We start from the raw sequence: 26,902 nt of genomic DNA, 5'->3' as shown, positions 1-26,902 counted from the left end.
CGTCGGAAGTTATCCATTATTATACATGCCAGTAGAACAGCCGTTGTTGAAAATACAGTTAAACGATCGCCCTTATGGTCTAATGTTAGAAATCATAACTTGACTCAAAATATGAGGGCAAATGATGATCCCGTTTTCACTGAATGGTTACTTAGATTAGCGGTTCAAACAGATTACTACAATGAAGCGACCAAAATTCCGATACATTGTTATTTTAAGTACGATAGTATTATTACCACCATATTCAATGCCACAGAAATCAATGGACATAATGTTTCGCTATTCTATTCAACGGAGAATTTATGTCCAAAAAGGATGATTGTACAACAGTTAATGAATATGTCATTTCCAATTTGTTATCTGGAAGGGAAAAGGTTTACCTCAGTTCAGATTACGTCCAACATGAAGAAATAAACAACGTTCAATTGTACACCTTGGAATTCTTGAACTTCTTAAATCCGCCCGGTTTACCACCTCATAAACACCTTTAAAGAACAATGCTATTATTATGATGATTATATATCTTAACGCAAATCAAAGATAAATTAATTCTTCTGCTAGTTGTTTTACGTCGCACCGACACAGATAGGTCTTACGGCGACGATGGGAAAGGAAAGGGCCTGGAGTGGGAAGGAAGCGGCCGTGGCCTTAATTAAGGTACAGCCCCAGCATTTGCCTGGTGTGAAAATGGGAAACCACGGAAAACCATTTTCAGGGCTGCCGACAGTGGGGTTCGAACCTACTATCTCCCGAATACTGGATACTGGCCGCACTTAAGTGACTGCAGCTATCAAGCTCGGTAAAGATAAATTAATAGTGAAAGATCAGTGATAACTCACTTAGACGAGTACATCATCACTGCTAAACTCATTCACTCCGATAAAACTGTGCTCATACCCCGCATTAACCTCACACCTTCTGATCCAACCGTGCCTTTCCAAATGACAAGTAAACAAATCCTAATAAATGTAGGCTTCGCCTTCGCTATGACCATTAATAAATCACCTGCTTGCTTGTTGTTTTAAGGGGCCTGACATCGAAGGTCATCGGCCCTTAATACATCACAAAGGGCAGAATTGTATTTACCAGAACCTGTTTTTTCACACGGGCAGTTACACGTGGCTTTTTCACGAGGTCGTAAAGTCAGTGATATTTATGTTTATGTTAAAGAAACATACGACCAAAAAGCAAATGATGATCACCTTATAACTGTTAACATTGTTTTCAAAGAATTTTTGTAAATAAATTTGAAAACAAAATTCACATCTGACAAAGACAATATCTATTTTTAATGTCTACTTTTTAAATGTTTTACCATTAAACATATTGTGTATATTGTTTCAGGGTTTCCATGGTTCACAGAGGGATAAGAAGTGCCTGAGTTGAATGACTGGGCAAGGAATTAACTAGAGCAGAACTTAATACAACAAATTTGGAAATTTTATTTCTTTCCTTTTGTTAAAATTGAGAGATAGAAAATCTAAATGAATAACAAGCAAATAGGTAGGTTATTAATGAGCTCGTCAGCTCTAACAATAACAGGGACTTAGAAGTCCGAAAATCAGGTACAAACTCTTGTGATAATTACTAGGCAGTTAATTTACATAGAAATGAGCATTATTGCTCTTGACAGGTAGAATATTTTACAAGATCACGATTTGCTCCAAGAAGGTACAGTACTGAGCAGTGTGAGCTCCGAAATACCATAGTCTAGCCTCGCTGAGGTAGTCAGTCTCCTTTGATACACAGAAATTACACTACGAAACCCATGGGGTGACTTCACTTTAGGGTGTTCATTAATTACTCCACAATTACAATATAATTAAGCACTATTCCTAAAGGGAACCAAGCCGCAGAAACAGTTACCGAATAAACAGGGGCATAATTGCCCATACTACATGGCTTTAATGGAAAAAGGAAATGGTTGCACATAACCGGCCATAAACAAAATGCAAGGATGCGAAACACTTGCACTCCTTCTGGAAATTGTTAAAACTCCACGTGATCTTATGGCCCAATGATACAAATGCTAATCTTATACTATAAGGTGTGAATAAAGGAGGAACCTTTAAGGCCGAGACAAGATATAAGAAATTTTGGAGTTTCAGAAACTTTAGTCACCCAATGCAAGGTTGAATGGAAAGCAACCGAGGGGTCATCACTCTTTGTTCCTTTACATTACATATTTTCCGGTAGGGAATAGAACCAGAGTCCTCAGGCTTGCCGAAAATTCTACACTGAAACCAACAGTTTACAAAATTACATTAAATGAAAAGAGTTTGAAACCTTCCCCTCAAACTATCCGCAGGAGCTATCACATGTGTAGGTTAATTCTGCGATTACTTTGTACCGCTGGATCTTCCGCACGCAGGCCTCGCCCCTGCCTCTGTCAAGTCGCACTCTCAAGCACTGGATTCAGACAAGGCGGCCCAAAAGTGCCCTGCTTTTACAGTACCGTAAGGGGAAGCTTCCAGAACTCTTTACTGATAGGCTGGATTCATGTACACACCCCCAGTTTTAATTGGCTAGAGAATATATTTCCAAGTATCTGATAGGCTGATTACAATCGAGGAGGAGCCGGCTGAAGTGTTGACAATTTCGGTACACAAAAAAAAAAAACTATCCTTAGAAAAAATCGTTTGCCAACTCCAAAAATAAATATTACTCTATCCAGTAGTTAATATTTAGTCCAGAAGAGGGAGCAACTAAATCGATGGTAGAGACATCTAACTGTAGTAGACGAAGGTTTCTGGGAGTTCAAAAGTTCAAGTCTTTTGATACAGATGGCCTTAGAGAAGGCGCGCATTTTAAATAGCTGGGGACGGTGTACCCCTGGTACTTTTTACAATGAGACTGATATTTATTAATACTTCTTAAAATCAAATATCCTTCATTAATAAATACTTGCATTTCATTATTTACACATATTACCATTGAGTGACTGATCACGATACTGTGCGAAATATTCGCACGGGTCTGATAGTATATAATAATATGGAATCACATAGTGAATGAAGTGCTCAGAAATGAATAAGAAATCTGTAATATAATAGTCAAAATCAATTACATATATTAAAAAATTTCGTCACTCGCGCAGACCACGGTTAGCAAGCCTGTATCTTACGTGGAGGCTCGGGTTCGATTCCCAGACAGATAGGAAATTTTACCCGAGAGTTGATCCACTCAGCCTTCAAGAAGACAATCGAGGATATATGTGACGGTGTTATAGTGGAAAGGTAAGAATAACAACCGAGAGGATTCGTCGCGGTGAGCTCGGGACACCACCTAATCTACAGTACTTCGGGCTGAGCAGTCGTCGTTTGGTCAGCCGAAGTCCATCAGCGCCATGATTGTTTCAATAATCTGATCTGAATTCATAATATCAATATTTGAAAAAATATCAAGATAAAAAATATATTCATTTGAAGCATTAATCAAATTCAAATCCGAAGACCTATCTAATTTCAAATATTGACCTAATTAAAAAATGAGCATCGGAACAATAATATAGATCATTATCCATCATGAAACGGATAGCGAGTTCTACAGAGTAAGGCAATCAGCAAAATAGGCGACCTCTAATTGACACATAGGACGAGTGATTTTATATAGCCTATTGTGATAATAATTTTGCAATCTGAACTTTGACCATAGCCATGGGGCAGGGGATATACATGATAGTCATATCAATAGTTTTTATTTGATGCTCATGGTGCATAAATGCAACTTTTTAATATTTTCCTTTAATTTTCTTGATTGATTTTTTTAAAATAATTATTTTTTATTATTATCCTCAAAACGAATTATAATACAAGATTTCAGCAAAACGGATAAACTGGAATTTCATCTTGCTTTTCTTCATTCGATGAGATCTATTAGTAGTTTACATTCCTCATACTATCCAGGCATCGGATGTGTCTCATGGGGCACTGTCTAGCCGAGATAGTGGAAGCATGCTTGATTCGCCCATACAAAAAGGGGTTCACTGTTCATATGAACCGGATTTGGTGGTGAGGTCATGTGAGCTGAATGGCAGTGACAATTTGATGGTTGTATTTAACACTTTGTTGGGTAGATATCGACTGTGACTCTCCGATCACCATGAATGAAAAGGGCTCTGGTTTCATTGAATTGTGTATCTTGTGTCCCTGAAGATGGACTTAAAATATTTCTGCAGGTGTAAAAGTTGTTTTGAAGGAATGATTTTTAAATTCATGTTATAAACCTTCTAGAAGTCAAAGTAGGTGAGTAGTGTAGTTGGTGATAACCTAAAATCCTTGGAAATATCCATCAGCAGGTTTTATCCTAAACACAAATTCAGGTGTTAATTACACTCCAATATAACTGGTGAAAGCTCCGGTCTAATAAACGTAGGAAGTAGTTTTAAATTATAATGTATTTCAGATTAAATGCCGATTCCATCAATACTTACACTGCATGGCTTTATTTAATTTTGTATGCACCACTAATGCTCTTTGTTATATTAATCCATGAACTACGTGGCGAAATGTTTATCAGCTAATGCCACTGTACCAAGCTGAATGCTATTCATAGATAACAACGTGTTTATCCACTCGCCCTCCCCGTACACCAACCTTTCTTTATACAGCGAGCAGCACATTACAGTTTAATAACCTAATTCCGCTGTCATTTCAAAAATCCACTTTTTGAATCTTCCCTTACTGAGCGAGTTGGCTGTCAACTTGCATTCGGTAGAAAATGGGTTCGAGACCTACTTTCGGCAGCCCTGAAGGTGGTTCCTCCGTGGTTTCCCAATTTCCCTCCAAGTAAATTCGGGAGATGTGCCTTAATTAAAGGCACGGACTTACCCCTTTCCTATCCTAATGTTAACATAAGCCTGCGTGTGTGTGTGTGTGTGTGTGTGTGTGTCGGTGCGACATAAAATATACAGCAAAGAAAAGGAAGAGTCCTTTCCTGGTCATGAAGATTTTAAAAGTAATGCCATTAATTTACGCATTGAAGCGATTAAGTTTGGAGACCAGTTAATATGTTGTTTACGGCAGGAAATTGGAAGAATACAGTCCCTGCTTAAATTAAGTGATTTTTTCATATTTGTTATGACATCAGATACTTCAAAATAATTTGTAGCTAATGTTTTTCTGAACAACTGGTTGCTATACATGGCTGTATTTTATGTTTGGGTATGATGTTATAGAGGATTTTCCTTTATTTTAATTTTTATTATTTAGGTCGATGTCCTCGATGTTAGCTCCCTCAAAGAAAGGATTGTCATTAACTTTTTTAAATTCCTGTTTGCTCTATATTTTTCAGACTTCGGTAAAACATTTAAAATATGGAAGAAAGAACTGGTTATTGCTGCACTGTTGTTACAATACAGAGTGCATCAAAATTATACATAATTTTACAGGGATGCTATTTGAGTTGTGTAAAGATCGATAGTGCAATCGGATTGGAGGATAACGTTTTTCTTTTCCAGAAAATGAGGTTCGTTTTGTTACTGCCGGGCGTGCGATTCACATGGACGAACATGCCGTATTTGCTATGCCGGGGAGCCAGCCGCTGCCTGTTGCTGTGCGTCAAAGTAGGGAAGGGAAGGGAGGGAAAGTGGGGTGTATGATAGACGGAGACAGAGATGTTGCTCGGTGCGAATGCACAAGTTTCGCACAGTCGCTTCCCAGCCCCATTAGGCAGTGCACAGTTTGCTCTACGCAAATTGACTACTAAATTTCCGGCAGAAGTTGGGGAGTGTGGCTCCGTTTCGGTATACCAACGAGGAAATGGCTGATATGCACCTAGCGTATGGCGCAGCAAATGGGAACGGGAGAGATGCCGTACGGATTTATGGGGTCCGGCATCCTAATCACCTCCAACCTCAGCATTCAACACTCGTGTCCATTGACAGCCGGCTACAACAAGGAAGGAGCTTCATGCCCGGGACCCACGACGCTGGCAGAGCGCCGTCGTACGGAACCCAGACTTTGAAGAGGCTGCTTTAGATGAAGTAAATGATAACACTGATTTACAAGGGGTAGATATCTGACACGATGTTTGTTCTTTCTAGTGCAGTTTTTCATACTGATATCAAATCCGGAAACCGTTTTGCTCTATCACGTCAGGTTTTGAAGATGTTGAAAAAGTTTTATTTTTCATGAACAGCGTCCGTCGAGAAATGTTCTCATTGTTTTTCATCAGTTTTCATACAAAGCCGAACACTATCATTTGTTTCATTTTTGTTGTCAGTGAATGTAGACATTATGGCGTCCAAAGGTTGCATAAATTCACCAAATCTGTTTTGCTGAATGTGGGGCTATGTAACAAACAAATCCAATAAGTGCCATATGGTGCATTTGCACGTATCTTAGCTAAAGCCATGTTCAGTTGTACTCCATGTAACAATCACTGCTCCAGTGAAACTTCTGTCTGTGAGTTATTTTCCTTGGCACAATGTTCAAAATATGCAAATGGTTGATGTACGGTATATCTCAATAAAAGTGGGTGATAAGACAAATGGGTGGCATATTTTGAATCAACATGTTTCAGTTGTCTTAGAACGCGATTTGGATAGCAATATATTCGCAGAAAGTCATATTTTGTTGATCAGTGTAATTCTTTTTTTTTTTTTTTTTGCTATTTGCTTTACGTCGCACCGACACAGATAGGTCTTATGGCGACGGTGGGACAAGAAAGGCCTAGGAGTGGGACGGAAGCGTCCGTGGCCCTAATTAAGGTACAGCCTCAGCATTTGCCTGGTGTGAAAATGGGAAACCGCCGGAAACCATCTTCAGGGCTGCCGACAGTGGAGTTCGAACCCACTATCTCCCGGATGCAAGCTCACAGCTGCCCGACCCTAACCGCACGGCCAACTCGCCCGGTGATCAGTGTAATTCATCAACCACTATGAGGTCTGTCGCGAGGAATGTTGGCGCTCCTCATATGACGGTGTGGAGGGTATGGGAGGATCAACAATCACACCCTTATCGATATGAATTGGTGCAAGGATCAACACCGCTGGATTATCCACAACTCCTAACATTTGCAAGGTGTCCGACTCGTTGGCTGAACGGTCAGCATATTGGCCTTCGATTCAGAGGGTCCCGGGTTCGATTCCCGGCCGGGTCGGGGATTTTAACCTTAATTGGTTAATTCCAATGGCACGGGGGCTGGGTGTATGTGTTGTCTTCATCATCATTTCATCCTCATCACGACACGCAGGTCGCCTACGGGAGTCAAATAGAAAGACTTGCACCTGGCGAACCGAACCCGTCCTGGGATATCCCGGCACTAAAAGCCATACGACATTTCATTTTTCATTTACAAGGTGGGTCTTAAAAAGCTACGGGAATATTCCACACTTATTGCCATTGCTCCTTTCCGCGGATGAAGCTACATTTACGAGAGAAGGCGTGGAAAACTACAGAAATAGGCACTATTGGGCGGGAGAAAACCCTCATGAGACAGCTGTGTACATATTTCAGTATCGATTTAGTGTCAGTATTTTGGCCGGCATTGTTGGCAACTATTTATTTTGTCCGTGCATCCTTTCTCCTCGCCTGAACGGTGAGGAATACTACCGTTTCATGGAAGAATCCCTGCCTGGATTACTGGAAGATGTTCCTCTGGGTAGTCAGCCATGATGGAACTCCACCGCATTTCACTCGCCGTGTCACTTAGCACTTAAATGAATATTGTCCAGGGAGATGAGTAAGCGCCGGTGGGCCAATTAAATGGCCACCACAATCGGCCGATTTAACTCCTATGGACTTTTCCTTGTAGGGTTACCTGATGACTGTCCGACTCGTTGGCTGAATGGTCAGCGTACTGGCCTTCGGTTCAGAGGGTCCCGGGTTCGATTCCCGGCCGGGTCGGGGATTTTAACCTTTATTGGTTAATTCCAATGGCCCGGGGGCTGGGTGTTTGTGCTGTCCCCAACATCCCTTCAACTCACACACCACACATAACACTATCCTCCACCACAATAACACGCAGTTACCTACACATGGCAGATGCCGCCCACCCTCAACGGAGGGTCTGCCTTACAAGGGCTGCACTCGGCTAGAAATAGCCACACGAAATTATTTACCTGATGACTTAAGTATATGCGAACCCCGTATAAAGAGAAGATGTACTTGTACGAAGAATACAGGCACCTTTCCAGGTTGTTCGTGACACACCATACATCCTGACTTTGTGAACTGTGCATCGAAGTAGGAGGGGTGGAGGGCATATTGAACATCTACTACAATCAAACCATTAGGCGTATTGTTTCCTTCGTTCAGCATTTCATTCTATTTACAATTTTGTGAATAAATGAATGCACTATTGTGGGGCCGCAGCATTGCAATTTCGAGCATGTTAAATAATAAGGAACGTTACTGCGACCAACAGACGAGAGGAGAAATGACCTGGTGCATTCTTTGACTGACAAGTGTGTCTTAATTACAGTATTTTCTTGTACCGTGTGTGCAGTTACGGCTGTTTAATAAATGAAGTGTGGATATTGCCTGTAAGACACAAGGACAATCCTGTGCGAGTCGAACGAGGAAACTTACGCATTCGCGTGGAGCGTTATCTCTGTCTCCATCATACACTATACTTCCCCTCCCACCGAGCTCGATAGCTGCAGTCGCTTAAGTGCGGCCAGTATCCAGTATTCGGGAGACAGAAGGTTCAAACCCCACTGTCGGCAGCCCTGAGGATGGTGTGGCGCCCCTGCCTATGTGAGTCCCAGAGCACACTGGCCCGGTGTGTAACATCTGGTAAGGGTTACGAGTGAAGACCTCAACGGAATCTTTAACGGAGAAGATGGACTTCGGAACGGTGGAGATTGCGGAAGCGGCAGCCCTGTACTTGGGGATTAATACGAGTACAGCCTGCTGCCCTGCAGGTTGATAGGGGACTATCAAAGGCTAAGGGAGAAAACCCCGACAGAAATATCCTCTCTCGCCTTAATTGGCTCTTAAAGGGCACTCTTTAGTCCTTGAGTTGGGCAACTGGCTTTAAAGGCGGAGGAACAACAAAGGTGGTCAACGGCATAAGGACGTAGAACGCACTGGACAAAGACTACATTAAGGGCCTGATGGCAAGTCCTAGTAATCATTATGGCTATGCTCATGACGAAATTATCATCATCCGAAGTAAGTTCCTCAGTCGGATCTCGGGGAGGAACAGTAGTGAGTACAGGCATGAAGAAAATCAAGTGGCAAGAAAAAATTAAAGTGGCAACCTGGAACGTGAGAACAATGAGCCAAGGAGGAAAAATACATAATACGATTAGAGAAATGGATAGGATGGAGTTAGATATACTTGGTGTTAGTGAGATGCGATGGCCGAATACGGGAGATGTTTCCATAAATAAACATAGAGTGCTATATTCGGGTAGAGCTGATGGAACGCATGAACATGGGGTCGGTGTAATACTTTCAGCGGAAGTAGCAAGGTGTCTCAAAAGTTTCACACCCGTATCAGCCAGAGTAATGATGTTACAGCTGAGTGCTAGGCCTATTGACATAAACATAATACAAGTGTATGCGCCTACAATGGACAAGGAAGATGAAGAGGTAGAAGAATTCTACGAAAGCATAAATGGGATTTTGAAAAACCTTAACAAACATGACCTGACAATTGTGATGGGAGATTTCAATGCGAAAGTGGGGGAAGGTAGGACATCAGACATTGTAGGACCGTTTGGACTAGGAGAGAGGAATTCCAGAGGGGATGATCTTGAAAGTTTTGCGATGTCAAATGATTTAGTGATCATGAACACTTGGTTTAAACTCCCACCTAGAAGACTATATACATGGAAGTCTCCAATGGACAAACCCGGGAAATGTGTGAGAAACCATATTGATTTCATATTGGTAAATAAACGTTTCAGGAACAGTTGCACCGCAGTGAAAACCTACCCAGGTGCAGACGTCAACTCAGATCACACACCACTTGTTGGAGTTTTCAAAGTCAAAATGAAGAAAGTGAAGAGGAAGAACAGGCAAAACTACAATTTGAGGAAAATCAAAGACCCAATAGTGAAACAGAACATGCAAGTAGAACTTAACTTGAAGATTATCACAGAGGAAAACATCACCAGCAATAATGTCAAATTAGAATTAACTAAAGTACAAAACGCCGTTCAGCAAATAAAAGAGAAGTACATGAAACGAGAGGAGAAAAAGAGAAAGTCATGGATGACAGATGAAATACTGAACCTAATGGAGAAAAGAAGAGTCAATAAAGGAAAACCTGCAGAATACAGAAAGATAAATGCAGACATCAGAAGAAAGATCAGGGAGGCAAAAGAAAAAGAAAAAGTGGAGCAATGTGAGGAGATTGAGTTATATCAAAGTAGGTATGACAGCTTCAATGTACACAGGAAAGTAAGAGAAGTAACAGGGAAATACAGGAATGGCACTGGTGGAAAGTTAATAGATGAAGCCGGGAACTTGATGGTGGATTTAGAAGACAAGAAAAAGATCTGGAAAAAATATATAGAAGATTTATTTCGTGACACTAGATGTGCTTTTACACAAAATACAAATGAAATAAGAGGCACAGATATACTAGAAGAAGTAGTTCAAACAGCCATCAATCAGATGAAGGACGGAAAGGCAGTGGGACTGGATAAAGTAGAAGCAGAGTTCTTAAAACTGATGGATGAACATCATGTAAAATGGTTGACCAAAATTTTCAACCGAATTTATGTATCCGGGAATATTCCATCGGAATGGCTCAAATCAGAGTTCATCACCTTGCCAAAAAAGCAAAACGCAAACCAATGTGGAGATTACCGCACAATAAGTTTGATGAGTCATCTCTTGAAAGTGTTCTTGAGAGTGATACACAGAAGAATATACAGACTGTGTGAAGATCAGATAGCCCCTAATCAATTTGGGTTTATTAAAGCAGTAGGTACGAGAGAAGCCTTGTTCAGTGTGCAGGTCCTCTTTCAGAGATGTAGAGATGTAAATAAGAATGTATTTGCTTGTTTAATAGACTACCAGAAAGCCTTTGACTGTGTAAAACATGAAAAATTGATGGATATTTTGAGAAATATTGGAATGGAGGAAAGAGATCAGCGAATCATCAAGACGCTGTACTGGAATCAAACAGCGGTGTTGCGTGTTGAAGGAGAACACACCGAAGCAGTCAAAATCCTGAGAGGAGTGAGGCAAGGATGCATCTTGTCACCTATACTATTTAATTTGTATTCAGAATACATATTTAGAGAAGCCTTGGAAGATATAGAAGAAGGAATTTTGATAAATGGAGTGAGATTAAACAACATCCGGTATGCTGATGATACAATTGTATTTGCTGATACTATACAAGCGCTCCAATCACTAATTGTAAGAGTCAGCAGCCAATACGGGCTTGAAATAAACACCGCAAAGACAAAACTCATGGTTATAAGTAAGGAAAATATTTCCGGAATAAACTTGGTTATAAATCAAAGGAGTATAGAAAGGGTAAAACAATATACATACCTTGGAACCATAATAAATGAAGACTGGGATTGCTCACAAGAAGTCAAGGTACGCATTGGAAAAGCAAGAAGTGTGTTACAGAAAATGAGTAATGTGTTTAAAAGCCACAATCTAACTTTAGGGACTAAAATCAGACTTCTGCAATGTTATGTATTTTCTGTTCTTTTATATGGTGTAGAGACATGGACCTTAAATAAAAACACAGAGAAGAAGCTGGAGGCGTTTGAAACATGGCTTTATAGGCGGATCCTGAGAATATCTTGGACCCAGAGAATTACAAACGTGGAAGTAATGAGAAGGATGAACACAACACCTCAGTTGATCAAGATAGTGAAATGCCGAAAGCTGCAGTATCTGGGACATATAATGCGTAACACAGATAGATACAACCTACTCCAAAAAATACTCCAGGGGAAAATCAACAGCAAAAGAGGTCCTGGAAGGAGAAGAATATCTTGGCTTGACAATCTTAGAGGCTGGTGCAATATGTCATCAGTTGAACTGTTCCGCGCTGCCACAAACAAGACGAAAATAGCCATCATGATCGCCAACATCCGAAACGGATAGGCACCGAAAGAAGAAGAAGAAGAAGAAGAAGAAGAAGGTTCAGTATTGCATGAACTGCTGTATATCAACGAATTTTCGTTCTAAGTGATACATGTGCTGCGGGTCAGTATCTCTCTGCTCGGCGTGTGGCTTTTAGTGCCGGGAGTGTCCGAGTACTGTACAAGTTCGGCTCGCCAGATGCAGGTCTTTTGATTTGACTCCCGTAGGCTACCTGCGCGTCGTGATAAGGATGAAATGATGATGAAGACAACACATACACCCAGACATACACCCAGACCCCGTGCCAGGGGAATTAACCAATCATGGTTAACATTCCTGACCCTGCCGGGAATCGAACCCGGGACATCTGTGACCAAAGGCCAGCACGCTAACCATTTAACCATGGAGCCGGACAATGATCAGATATAACTTTATCATTTTGAACAAGCTCCAACAAGTTTCTGTCGTGTATAAGAGTATGTGTACAGGTAGTTCATATTTCATCTTCCACTAGGTTCAGTGCAATATGAATTGATATGTACAGATCGCTGAAAACTGTTTTGTTCCTGTATTACTCTAGTATTGTCCCTAATATATTTCCAAAATGTTGTAAAATATATTAATAACATAGAATTAAGTAAATGTAGTCCTTGTCACTCGGTTTTATTTATTATATTTAACTCTTTCAAGAATAGCCAACGAATACAGTAGAACAAAACTGCCATTCATTGGTGTACAAGCAGCCAGAAAATTTGCCATTATATTTCTTGTATCGGCTGCTGTATTTCGCAACTAATTCAAATCCTAATTCTTCAGACATAAACCGAGGAAATGTGTGCATTCTTGGATCATTAATTTCAATGATTAAATATAAATGTGCAAGTTTATTGTCCTTAAATGGTCATTTTTAGAGCACTTAACCTAATCATATTTTTCGAAGAAAACCTTCTTTAAAAAAACCCAACATATTCACATTTAGTAGTCTTACTTCCAAGAAGTACAGAACCATTATCGAATCACTGTTAAAATCTAACATTTGTTATGATTACTGATGTATGCATTGGGCATTAATGAGTTTGATGACTTATATTCTTGTCCGAATAAAACCGTATACATTCTGGAAATGGTAGACGCTTCACCTACTACGAAGTAATGAAGCACATGTTCTCTACATCAGCGTTTATCAACCTTTTCCGCAAATGTACCTATTTAAGCTTCCATTATTTGTGAAATACCCCCATAGTGAATATTATAATTATAACACAAGCCAGTTTAAAGGTGTAACAGCCATTATCAAAGTTACTGCAGGGCGAGTCCCACAAGGGTTGCCGTCCTTCCTGCATCCAGCGTGTTGGTAAACGAAAGTGCGTTCGCCGTCAAACCACTCCCGTATGCCCCTAGAAGACCCATCAACTTCGATGGTAATTAGAGTGAAAAACATTAAACTTACTCCATTACATAAAGTGTTGCCAATGCTCTCCCTCAGCCTGTAAACGAGGTTGTAACGTATGATGATATTCATTTTTCAGACTGTTTGTTAAAAGGGAAGCCATTCTTTTCCAGCGTCTACTCAGTTAGTAGAACATATAAGTTTTTCAATCGGATCTTAACAATATCGTTGCGAACTTCATTTTTCCAGGTCTTATATTGGGTCGGAGTTACTTGTATACACTCAATCTTTCAAACTACTCCACAAATAGAAGTCGCAAAGCGTTAAATCGGGAAAACGGATAAAAATTGCAGCAATTATTATGTTCTCGAAAACGCCAAGCACTGCATTTACTGAACTAGGACCGGTATGCGTTTTCTTGCTGTGAATATCCGAGCAGCCTTTATTGTTCAGTCAGTTGACGAAAAAAACTCGTTCAGTATTAATTTTATGTATCGGTCAGAATTAACGGTGTCGTTAATAATGGTCCTACAATTCTTTTAGCACAAGGTCGTGAAGTGGTGTTTTATGAATTACCTTTGGATTCTTACGAGGCCAATACCGGTTATTTTGCGAATTTACAAATAAATCCAGGCCTCACAAGAAAGTGACACTAATTCATGATTTAATTCATCACTGTTAACAGACTGAAGAAACCAATTACAATAATGCTTTTCTTGCAGCTGGTTCTCGTTGCTTTAAATTTTGCACTTCTTTGACTTTGTATGACTTACATTTCTGATTTCTTGCCACCCCCGTGCAGAAGAATCTGAAAACTCACATTGAGCCAGTTTCCTTAAAATCGAGTAGATCGTTCAAGTCTTTCATAAACATTCGGAATTTCTTCGGCGTTTAAGGCAATCGGTTGTTTAACTCGGGTTTTGTTTAGCACTGAACCCAATGTTTTGCATTCATTCACAATTTTCTGAATTCCGTAACACGTTGGCACTCGCACTCCAGGAATTTTTTCGCGGAATTCTCTGTTTAACACTTAATTCAGAAGCCATGAAATCAGTCAATTACTTCTGCATAAACAGCAATCACTGTGTACGTTGTACGGAATGTTATCACAGACCAGCTGAGACCATGACAGCACGGGCCGAGCTATAGGACCAGGTGGCTATTGCATCACCTCATCCACTCGCCCAGACACGGCACAGGGAATAACCGGCAACTTGACTGAGGCTCGCAGTGAATTATGCAATCGTTAACATATTTACCTTATTTTATTCAGTAATGTAGGTATTGACGCAATCAATATCATCATTTTTTTTTGCTAGGGGCTTTACGTCGCAGCGACACAGATAGGTCTTATGGCGACGATGGGATAGGAAAGGCCTAGGAGTTGGAAGGAAGCGGCTGTGGCCTTAATTAAGGTACAGCCCCAGCATTTGCCTGGTGTGAAAATGGGAAACCACGGAAAACCATCTTCAGGGCTGCCGATAGTGGGATTCGAACCTACTATCTCCCGGATGCAAGCTCACAGCCGCGCGCCTCTACGCGCACGGCTAACTCGCCCGGTATCAATATCATCATATATCTTCTTCTTCTTCCTCCGCTTTGACCACAATCTGCTGGGGTCGCGGGAACACGTGGCGTCGCACATGTGTATTTGGCTCTGTGTTACACCCGAATGCCCTTGCTGATGTCAATCGTATGTGGAGGAAGGTAATCACTATTGCCTGTGTCTATGATGGTTGGTAGTGTGGAGTTTTGTGTGAATATGAAGAGGAATGTGTTGGGATAAACACACACACCCAGTCTCCGAGTCAAAGGAATTAACCAGACGCGATTAAAATTCCTGACCTGGCCAGGAAGCGAATCCTGGGTCCTCTGAACCGAAAGCCTCAATGCCGACCATTCCGCCAAGGAGTCAGGTAATGAATATTAGCACATGAAGTGTGAAATTGTTAAAGGTATTTCATTAATTCAAAATAGGGCAAAGTAATACTTATTGTAACTTAAAACTACATAAAAAATAAGCTGAGAGTCTAGCTTGTTAAAAACTGAGGCATTAAGAAAATATAAGGGTGGTTACGAAAAGTTGACTAAATGATAAATCTTAGCCTGTTTTCGTGATATAGTTTGATCGATTCTTGGTTTAATTGTGTTAATAGTTACGAATAGATAATTTTCTGGGTTTAAACGGTTTCATACCTTACTTTTCATTTTTTGTTTGATATGAACAAATGAATTTACACAAATATGTAGAGGCAAAGGCAAAACTTACCGCCAAAGCGATACTCCGGAGGTGCCAATATTCACTGTTAACGTTTTTCCAGAATGTAGACATACTTTAAACCTCCAGTCTGTAAGAAGTCTCTCATTACTGTATCGCTAACCTTATATACTTATAAAAAATCCCCTGGTGCCATCAACCCCTAAGTTGCTTTGGCCTACCAAGCGACCGCTGCTCATGCCAATGATCTGCAGATTATGAGGTTACGCTTGGTCAGCGTGTCGATTCCTCTCGGCCATAGTTCTTGGCTTTCTAGATCAGGGCCGCCATCTCACCGTCAGATAGCTCCTCAATTGTAATCACGTAATCGAAATCGAAACAGCCCTAACGTGTAGGTAAAAGTCCCTGACCTGGCCGGAATCGATCACGGACTACTGGGTAAGAGGCAGACGAGCTACCCCTACACCACGGGGCTGTATTAGCAATATCACAGGCAAAATCAAGCACCAGTGTGTATCTACAGTTGAGAAATATTGCTCTAGACAAGCTCGAGCGATCTAAAAAACAAGCTTACAGTTTTACGCGACCATTGACATCGTAATCACACCTATGGAAACTCCACTCTTACCTGAAATCCAAACCACTGGGACGTGATTTTTCTTTTCAGAAATACCAAGTATGGTGGGAGGGATGGAGTGATCTCTCTTTTACTGGAGGCGACCAGAAACTAGATTTATTTATTTATTTATTTATTTATTTATTTATCTGTCTATTTATCTATTCATTTATTTGTTAGTTGTATGTTTCCAGCCACTCAGGGACAGTATAGCCCGCCGGCTGAATCAACATACAGTCCTAACATTTTTCTGTTTTGAAAATGAGAAATCACAGAAATCCATCTTCGGGGCTACCAATAGTAGAGTTTGAACTCATTTTTTCCTGAACGCGAACTTACAGTTACCGTGTAATAAACATATTCATGTGTAATACTAAACCATACTTGGTTTTATTCACAGTTATTATACAACACAAATTAAAACAATATTCTTACAGAATGTTATACATTTAATATAGATTTCTGGCCAGGCTACTAATCACAATTAAAGTGGTTCAGTCTGTAGTACATCTGTCTTCGAATAATGTGTACGGACAATTATTACCTTATAACTCTTTATTGTATCCAGTCAAATTCATCTTTCGCAGTTTGCAATTTGCTTTGCGTCGCACCAACACAGATGGGTCTTACGGCGACGATGGACAGGAAAGGGCTAGGACTGGGAAGGAAGCGGCCTTGGCCTTAATTAAGGCACAGCCCCAGCATTTTCCTGGTGTGAAAATGGGAAACCACGGAAAAATATCTTCAGGGCTGCCGACAGTGGGATTCAAACTCAGTATCTCCCGAATACTGGATACTGGCCGCAATTAAGCGACTGCAGCTATCGAGCTCGGCAGTCAAATTCATGAACTGCAAGGAATATAAATCACTTATTCCTTACAAGGTATATTGAAAGTGACGTGGATTTCTGCCCCCTTTCTTTAATTACTTTTCGCCTCCATTTCAAACTCGGGTGTCGCTGCAATGATCGAGAATGGCTGGGAGAACTTCGTCCAAACTTCACGGCCTGTGACGTAACACGTCACTGTGGCTCAATAGCAAACGCTGCGCTCATCGCCTGCCTGCCCGGTTGCGTCACATTTGCGATCACTCCCATTACAGTGGAAAACAATGTGTGGAGAAAGACCAATTCGTGTCCCATTTGCGACCACTGTAAAATTATCAACAGCCTATTCGGGTTTTCCAAAGTCCATGCAGCAGGGGGACTGCTAATTAGGGCGTACTCCACACAACCCCTCTCTTGAAGGGTTTTTGAGATAATATTACTCTATAGTTTTTAACATACTGTAATAATTCCAGCTGTAGACGTCCATCGTTGATGTAGCTTTTGTTGTTATGTTGTTATCTGCATATTTACTTACGACATGCAGATCATTGAGACGAATAAAGGCAAGCCTTGTGCTTTATATAATGCATGCTCTTACAGAAATTTACGGAAATGCCGGGGATATTTGGTGACATGGTTTTTTATCGCTGGCTTTACATCGCACCGACACAGATAGGTCTTATGATGACAATGGGATAGGAAAGGGCTAGGAGTGGGAAGGAAGCGGCCGTGGCCTTAATTAAGTTACAGCCCCAGCAATTTTTTTGCTTGTTGTGAAAATAGGAAACCACGGAAAACCATCTTCAGCGCTACCGACAATGGGATTCGAACTCACTATTTCCCAAATGCAATATCATATTTTTGCGCTATCATTCCAGAAGTATCGTTTTTTTCAACTTATTTTAAATTAAATATTTTCTTAACATTAAGTTCTAGAATCTTGTACATTTAATCTGAGCGTACAGACAAAAAATATCATTTTATTTACACTGACTGACAGAGCAAATGCAACACCAAGAAGGAGTGGTCAGAACTTTATGCCAATTGCAGGGTAGACTGACGTCACTGAGGTATGCTCATGATGTGAAATGCGCCGCTGTGCTGCGCACGTAGCGAACGATAAGTGGGACACGGCGTTGGCGAATGGCCCACTTCGTACCGTGATTTCTCAGCCGACAGTCATTGTAGAACGTGTTGTCGTGTGCCACAGGACACGTGTATAGCTAAGAATGCCAGGCCGCCGTCAACGGAGGCATTTCCAGCAGACAGACGACTTTACGAGGGGTATGGTGATCGGGCTGAGAAGGGCAGGTTGGTCGCTTCGTCAAATCGCAGCCGATACCCATAGGGATGTGTCCACGGTGCAGCGCCTGTGGCGAAGATGGTTGGCGCAGGGACATGTGGCACGTGCAAGGGGTCAAGGCGCAGCCCGAGTGACGTCAGCACGCGAGGATCGGCGCATCCGCCGCCAAGCGGTGGCAGCCCCGCACGCCACGTCAACCGCCTTTCTTCAGCATGTGCAAGACACCCTGGCTGTTCCAATATCGACCAGAACAATTTCCCGTCGATTGGTTGAAGGAGGCCTGCACTCCCGGCGTCCGCTCAGAAGACTACCATTGATTCCACAGCATAGACGTGCACGCCTGGCATGGTGCCAGGCTAGAGCGACTTGGATGAGGGAATGGCGGAACGTCGTGTGCTCCGATGAGTCACGCTTCTGTTCTGTCAGTGATAGTCACCGCAGACGAGTGTGGCGTCGGCGTGGAGAAAGGTCAAATCCGGCAGTAACTGTGGAGCGCCCTACCGCTAGACAACGCGGCATCATGGTTTGGGGCGCTATTGCGTATGATTCCACGTCACCTCTAGTGCGTATTCAAGGCACGTTAAATGCCCACCGCTACGTACAGCATGTGCTGCGGCTGGTGGCACTCCCGTACCTTCAGGGGCTGCCCAATGCTCTGTTTCAGCAGGATAATGCCCGCCCACACACTGCTCGCATCTCCCAACAGGCTCTACGAGGTGTACAGATGCTTCCGTGGCCAGCGTACTCTCCGGATCTCTCACCAATCGATCACGTGTGGGATCTCATTGGACGCCGTTTGCAAACTCTGCCCCAGCCTCGTACGGACGACCAACTGTGGCAAATGGTTGACAGAGAATGGAGAACCATCCCTTAGGACACCATCCGCACTCTTATTGACTCTGTACCTCGACGTGTTTCTGCGTGCATCGCCGCTCGCGGTGGTCCTACATCCTACTGAGTCGATGCCGTGCGCATTGTGTAACCTGCATATCGGTTTGAAATAAACATCAATTATTCGTCCGTGCCGTCTCTGTTTTTCCCCAACTTTCATCCCTTTCGAACCACTCCTTCTTGGTGTTGCATTTGCTCTGTCAGTCAGTGTATATAGGTGAAAGTAGGTTGAGTAGCCGCGCGTTTTAACGCGCTACAGCTATGAGGCAAAGTTTTGCATTCGGGAAACGCGTGAGTTCGAATCCTACCGTCGGCTGTTCTCAGAGTGGTTTTCTGTGGTTTAATATTTTCACTTCCAGGCAAATGCCGGTACAGTTCCTATTCATAGGCCAGAGCTGAGTTCTCCCAACTCTTATCCAATTTCATTCACCATAACACATTTTATCTTCATTAGCTCCACAACTGAGATTGGTGCCAGGAAGGGCATCAGCCGTAGAAACATCCCGTATAAATTAATCTCATTTCATCCCGACCCGGTATCAAGAGACAAGACTAAGGGGTAGACATACATACAGATAGATGAAAGTAGGCTAATTATATTTTGAGCAGCTGCTTACTTAACGTGTCAGTATGATGTTTGAACAGTTTGAGCATTATTTAAGCAGTGATTTAATAGTGTCCCCTATTGTATAAGGAAGTGCAGGTTAACTGTTAAGTTTGAGATGAGCTGCATTTGCTTCAAAAAGGGTAGCACTATCGAAGAAGCAATGTGTTACAGCAAAATCCTTTCTTTTGAAATGGGAAAGTGTAAAATTCAACGGTTGTAATACGCCCATCTTTTGTCCTACTTCTTAAAACTCATTTAACCGCCTTTACACCCACAACCATCTAGTAACTCTAAATAAAAGGTTCATTTGAATCCTGTTTATTCTCTGTCAGTTCCAATATTAACGCATCAGTCTCAAACGGTAAATATAAATAATTTAATGAGTTTCAACATACTATTGGTAAGAATCCTAGTATGTAGTTTCGCCAGTTACTTGAGGATGTCTTCCTGTACCAGTCCTTCAATAGGGAATTCCCCACAGCAACCTGACTGTTCGTATGTGACTGATAAGAGTGATCGCAAATGGGACGACACCGCCTGCCGTGCGCTTCCAGTGCTGGGCACCCGCGGGACGATATGCGCAGCTTGAGCACCTCTGGTATAGACGAATATGAAAGGTGGTCTCTTTCTGCTCAAGTGCATGAACAATATGAGTTCTTAAGTTAACTGTCTGCACTGAGGCACATACGCTAATTCTGTTATTTTGCCCACAAAGAAAAGGTATCGTCAGCATGCAGCTTTCCTTCCCCCTCTTTCTTCATTAATCCATTGCTTAACACATCCAATGACATGCTCTGTGCTGGGTGGCCGATCTCCCTGAACCAGCCACTTTGGTCAGTTTTAAGCTTTTCAGAGTGTTACATTTGAGCCTTAATTCCTTAAAAAACTGGTAGATGGAACTGAATGATTAAACCTATTTCTGTAAATAGTTGTATTAAAGATATATTTACCAAAAACATCTGAGGTAATCCAATACATTTTCATCGCCTTCAAAGTCACTGCATCTGGCGGCACCATATTTTCATGATCTGAAATGTAATATATAGCTGTTTCGTTCAAAACATTCTCAATTTCCTCAGAATTAAAGCCCTTTGTACCACCTATAATACGCATTGGAACCTATGTTCACAGCTTGTAATCGAGATATGCAAGTTCCACCTCTTTCGATTATAGACCATATTGGAAGTGATACAGAAACCAGTACAGCAAAGGTTCATTGATCGATATGGTAATTTTCTCTGCATTTGGACGCCATCAATAGGATATATATGTATATAAAACTATTTGAACTAGTGTTGTGAAAGGTCTATAGACGTGCTTGACGCAGACGGCAGTGAAACACGTAAACGTCAACAGACGGATTTGGCGGTGAATATTTCAAGCAACTCAGATCACAGGGTTCGACACGGGAGTAAGGACTTATAGGACTTATAGTACACGCACCTTTTAGTGATACATGGACACCCTAGTGCTGAATCGGTCGACCTCGGTTATCTTCGAGATTCGTATTGGCAACCTTTGAAACACAAACTATGAATCGCTTATGCATCGCTGTGCGACATCTGGCGTACAATTTACGTACTAGTACTGTTGTTGTTTACACAGCAAAACCAAACTATTGAATTCATGCTAGGAACAAGATTCCCATCGAGAAATGTTATATAATGTTATATAATGTGTGTGTGACACAGTTGTTGGCTTAAGAAAATAACGGTTTAGAAAATTTATATCGATAGATCATATTATCGATTCAATTCAGATTTCATTTCCATTCAGTTGGCATTAATACCGGAACTGGGAGAGCTCCCTCCTTACTCCTCACCACTGTGCAAAAATCAATCACTAAAAAGTGGGCGAATAATACATAAGACACAGGTGAAAATTCGTCTCGTTGTGTTCATGATCTGTGTAAGGTACAGTATTTTATAATAAACAATATATCCCTGGGTCCACATATATTCATCAACGCAGAGTTAGCCCAAACAAACGAAGGGACTTCAAAATATTGCTAGATGTTGGGGCCTGAGAATTCTATATTGAAATGATCTGTAGTTTCTGATACGATGCATCTTTAGAATCTCACCGAAGTGTCAAATTGCTACTTAAGTTACCTGAACATTTGGAGCAGTCCGAAGTTCTTCCCATCTCCCTGCTGACGTACTTACCTGAAACAGAAACAAGGAAATTAGAATAAATTCATAACTTGAGGATAGTTGTACAAATTACGAGATTTACATGACAATGTAGTCTGCTGGAACAAATGACTACTTTTGATAAAATGGTAGCACTACAATATTTGACAAAACGTGAGAGTAAGAAGAGAACTACACTTTCTAGATGTTCCGAGCTGTGCGGGTCAGGTGGTAGAGCGTGGCTTTCTGTGTCTAAGATAGTTGGTTAATCGGGTCATGAAAGAAATCCTGGGCAACGTCGTGGTGTACGGGAAGTGCGTCTGTTTCTCACCCGGAGGACCCGGGTGTGATTTCCGGTTCATCCATCTTCATTCCTAATGCCGCGTTTACACGAGAAGTGTTGGCGAAAGCTGTCTTCCAATTATTGCAGGACAGTCGCTGGCCAGTCCAGTTGTACGAGAACCCGTTCACACTAGGAAGCTATTGCCACGGCAGTAGATGGCGAGAAATGGCTGAGAGCAGTGTCTGTACTGTCCCGTAAGGAATGAAATTACGTTTGTAGTGATGTATGCCGGGGATTCATTCCTGAGTCACGCAAAATTTTGACTTCAATCACACCGAATCCTTGAATGCTCATTTTAACGGTAATATCAGAAAGTGCCACTTGGCGAAATTTTTGTTTTTGTACAGGTTATCGTGCTGGTCCCATAAACACCGTCGTTCCCTATACAGCTCAACGAATTTTACGTTAGTATCGTCACCCCACTTTGCAGCCATAATTACATGAACAGCCTACACATTATTTAAAAATTAAGGTATTTAAATTATCAAGACCACGCAGGTGGCTGCACCTTTCGGTTGACACAAGCGAACTAGCACAAAAAAATATACAGCTACTGGCCTGTCAGATTAACACGGCGCCAATTGTCGCGACAATACTGAGCTCCGGGTGGTGGGGAGCGCAGCTGGGCGCAATTGGTTGCCTGGAGACAATGGATTGCCTGGGCAATTGCCTAGACAATTGGACCGAAGTATTTACATGTAGACAATAATTGTAAGCTAGTCAACTGTCTTCTGACAATTGTCTCATCAACTGGCATCGTGTAAAAGCGGCATGACTGTCATATAAATTGTTTGGGTTGGACCAGTCCAATTGCAATGAAACATCGTAGGACGACCAATTAAGACACCGGAAACTTAACGGTTAAAGTCATTATGTCCTAAAACAATATTAATGTACCGGTACCTAAAAAACAATTATTTCTTTGATTCATTTTTAAATGGAGAATGGTGTATGGTGGAACGCATCGATTTAAAATGAAATTTGGATGGGCAGTCAATTAAGATACTAGAACATCCCTTGACGCCTGCCGTTATTACATAGATTGTGCACAGCAGGACAAAATTAGTCATTCTGAACAGGAAACCGGAAGTTTCTTTGTTTGTGGTTATACAGTACTATATTACTATACTATACAATACTATATTACGTTGCGCCGTACCCTGACGGCTCATTTGGAATATTTAATTATATTATTTGGCATAACAAACTGTATTATAAACATGGACTGCAGTTAGACCTTATAAGAGTAGCAGATTACAGCTGAGATCGAAAGTCCAGGGGACAGAATGACGTGGGACATTTTGCTCGAAGCTCTCCAGTGACCGTGAGAAGCGTCCAATTTTACTCATAGTCAGCATAGAGCGCACGTGTAGAGATCGTTAGGCCACGAGGGGAGATGAGCCAATTAGAAAGCACGGGCGTGGCTATTATGAATACTGGACCGCGCAGAGTTGAAACTTCAGGATGACCAACATTGTTTTACGTGTGGTGTGTTCAGCAAGAGAGTGGTTAGTTCTGTTATTTGTGGCTTTTCCACAGGTCTGAGAGCTAGAAATATTCAGGAATAAATTAGGAAAATTGTCTGAGCAGTAATCTGTTTATAATTATGAGTGCATTTGATATTGCTTTCAGTGAATTACAAAGATAATGTGTGAAACAATAACTCTGATTGGCTGAGCATTTGAATCTTTGGGGAATACCCTAGCCATAGATACTAAAGCGCACCACATGGTGGAGCGTTCTCTTTTGTCTGTGTTCTCGAGTAGTGAGCATCCCTCCTTTCCCTGGTGTGTCGTCGAGTAGTGAGCATCGCTCCTTTGTCTGTGTGTTGTCGAGTAGTGAATATCAGTGTGATACTTCAGCGAACGCGGGACGCGTAGTTTCTGGCCACATGGGCAGAAGTTGAACTTTGTACGGTCGTACCGACCCAAGATAGTGTATTTCTTTTCTTGTGAACAGTGTTATTTAAACTGTGTGCAGTAATAATTAGCCAAGTGCGCCATGTCACAAATTCGTGCATCAGTGGAACAAACTGTAATTTCCGCTGCAGACTGGTAATCGGGCGAGAGACGCTTTTCCGTATACTACCATCGGGCCGGTCGCGTTTCGCGAGAGACTATTCGATTCGATCCGCCGGCCGCTCCTAGAGACAGTGTTTGAACCCCTAACATTTACTGTTTATTACTGTAGTCACGTCCTAGTTCATGAACCATGGGCAACGGCTGAGTGGCCTAGTAAGTGGTCCTGAGAGTCGGGATACCAGTTGCTATGGAATGGGAGTGGGCATCTCGGACATTTTCTGAGTCATGGCCCTCCTTGTGCTCAGGCGGCTAGGACTATGCAATTCACCGGTGGTCCATAACCCGTTAGAGGAGAGATCCTCACTTGGGCTATGTGCAAGTAGGGTAGCATCCTGCTTCATGAATTTACCGAGCTCAGAACATTCTAAGCAAGCTTCGGACCTGTGGGAGTATCGGAGTCCCCTTCCCATTTGACAGGCGAGGGACTCCTTGGAAACGACTTGGCGAACGAAATGGAATTCGATGGGGAGCTATCAATATTAATGGGGCTTATAGAAGAAAGTAGAACTGGCTGAGTCACCAAAGAGGATGCATCTGGATGTGTTAGGAGTAAGTGATATTCGGGTAAGGGGAGATAATTAGGAAGAGATAGGAGATTATAAAGTGTACTTGACGGGTGTTAGAAAGGGAAGGGCAGAGTCTGGGGTAGGGCTCTTTATCAGGAATACCATTGCACGCAACATAGTTTCTGTTAGGCACTTAAATGAGCGAATTATGTGGGTAGATTTGTCAGTTGGAGGAATTAGGACAATAATTGTGTCCATGTATTCACCATGTGAGGGTGCAGATGAGGATGAAGTTGACAAGTTTTATGAAGCATTGAGTGACATCGTAGTCAGGGTCAACAGCAAGGATAGAATAGTGCTAATGGGCGATTTCAATGCGAGGGTTGGGAATAGAACTGAAGGTTTCGAAAGGGTGATCGGTAAATGTGGGCAAGATATGGAAGCTAACAGGAATGGGAAGCGTTTGCTGGACTTCTGTGCTAGTATGGGTTTAGCTGTTACGAATACATTCTTCAAGCATAAGGCTATTCACCGCTACACATGGGAGGCTAGAGGTACCAGATCCATAATAGACTATATCTTAACCGACTTCGAATTCAGGAAATCTGTTAGGAATGTACGAGTTTTTCGCGGATTTTTCGATGATACAGACCACTATCTGATCTGTACCGAACAAACAACATAATACAATAAACACAAGGAAAACAACGGGCAAAAATCCCGTTCATCTTGCTGCATCGGAGCGATTTAAGTATCTCTAGGCCTAGGGTAGAGATAGTGAAATCTGTCTGCAAACGAATAAGGGTAGAAAATCTCCAGGGCGAGGAAATTAGACAGAAGTACATGGATACGATTAGTGAGAAGTTTCGAACAGTAGACAGTAAGCAGGTTCAGGATATATAAAGTGAATGGGTGGCATACAGGGATGCTGTAGTTGAAACAGCAAGGGAATGCCTAGGAACAACTGTGTGTAAAGATGGGAAAAGGTGAACATCTTGTGGAATGATGAAGTGAGAGCAGCCTGTAAACGTAAAAAGAAGGCTTATCAGAAATGGCTCCAAACAAGGGCCGAGGCAGACAGGGATTTGTATGTAGATGAAAGAAAGAGAGCGAAACAAATAGTTGTTGAATTCAAAAAGAAGTAATGGGAATATTTTGGTAATAACCTGGAAAGGCTAGGTCAAGCAGCAGGGAAACCTTTCTGGACAGTAATAAAGAATCTTAGGAAGGGAGGGAAAAAGGAAATGAACAGTGTTTTGAGTAATTCAGGTGAACTCATAATAGATCTCAGGGAATCACTGGAGAGGTGGTGGGAATATTTTGAACATCTTCTCAATGTAAAAGGAAATCATCCTGGTGGTGTTGCAAACAGCCAAGCTCATGGGGAGGAGGAAAATGAAGTTGGTGAAATCATGCTTGAGGAAGTGGAAAAGGATGGTAAAAAAAATTCCGTTGTCATAAGGCAGCAGGAATAGAAGAAATTAGACCTTAAATGGTGAAGTATCGTGGGAAGGCAGGGATGAAATGGCTTCATAGAGTAGTAAAATTAGCATGGAGTGTTGGTAAGGTACCTTCAGATTGGACAAAAGCAGTAATTGCACCTATCTATAAGCAAGGGAACAGGAAGAATTGCAACAACTATCGAGGTATCTCATTGATTAGTATACCAGGCAAAGTTTGTTTCTTTTACGGGATTGTGTATTTGTGTGATTACATTGTGATTTTGGTTTGATGTCTTGCTGATTAATGGGGAACAGACCGAGTGCTGAGTTGATGATTAAGGTTAATCTAGTTCCAACTAGATCTTTGGTGAACCGCGTTTCACAGGTCGAGTCAGTGTAGTTTGTAAGTTTTTCACCCACCTGATCCAGTGTAAATATTTTGATTATTTTAGCTTTTTTATGACTGTTGTATATATAGAGTAGGGAAATGCCACTAGTATCTTTCGTATTTCATATGGTCATGTCCCACTACGTCCGAAATT

This window comes from Anabrus simplex, chromosome 2 (genome assembly GCF_040414725.1).
Source record: "Anabrus simplex isolate iqAnaSimp1 chromosome 2, ASM4041472v1, whole genome shotgun sequence".
Taxonomy (NCBI): Eukaryota; Metazoa; Arthropoda; class Insecta; order Orthoptera; family Tettigoniidae; genus Anabrus; species Anabrus simplex.
This window is presented reverse-complemented; position numbering follows the sequence as displayed.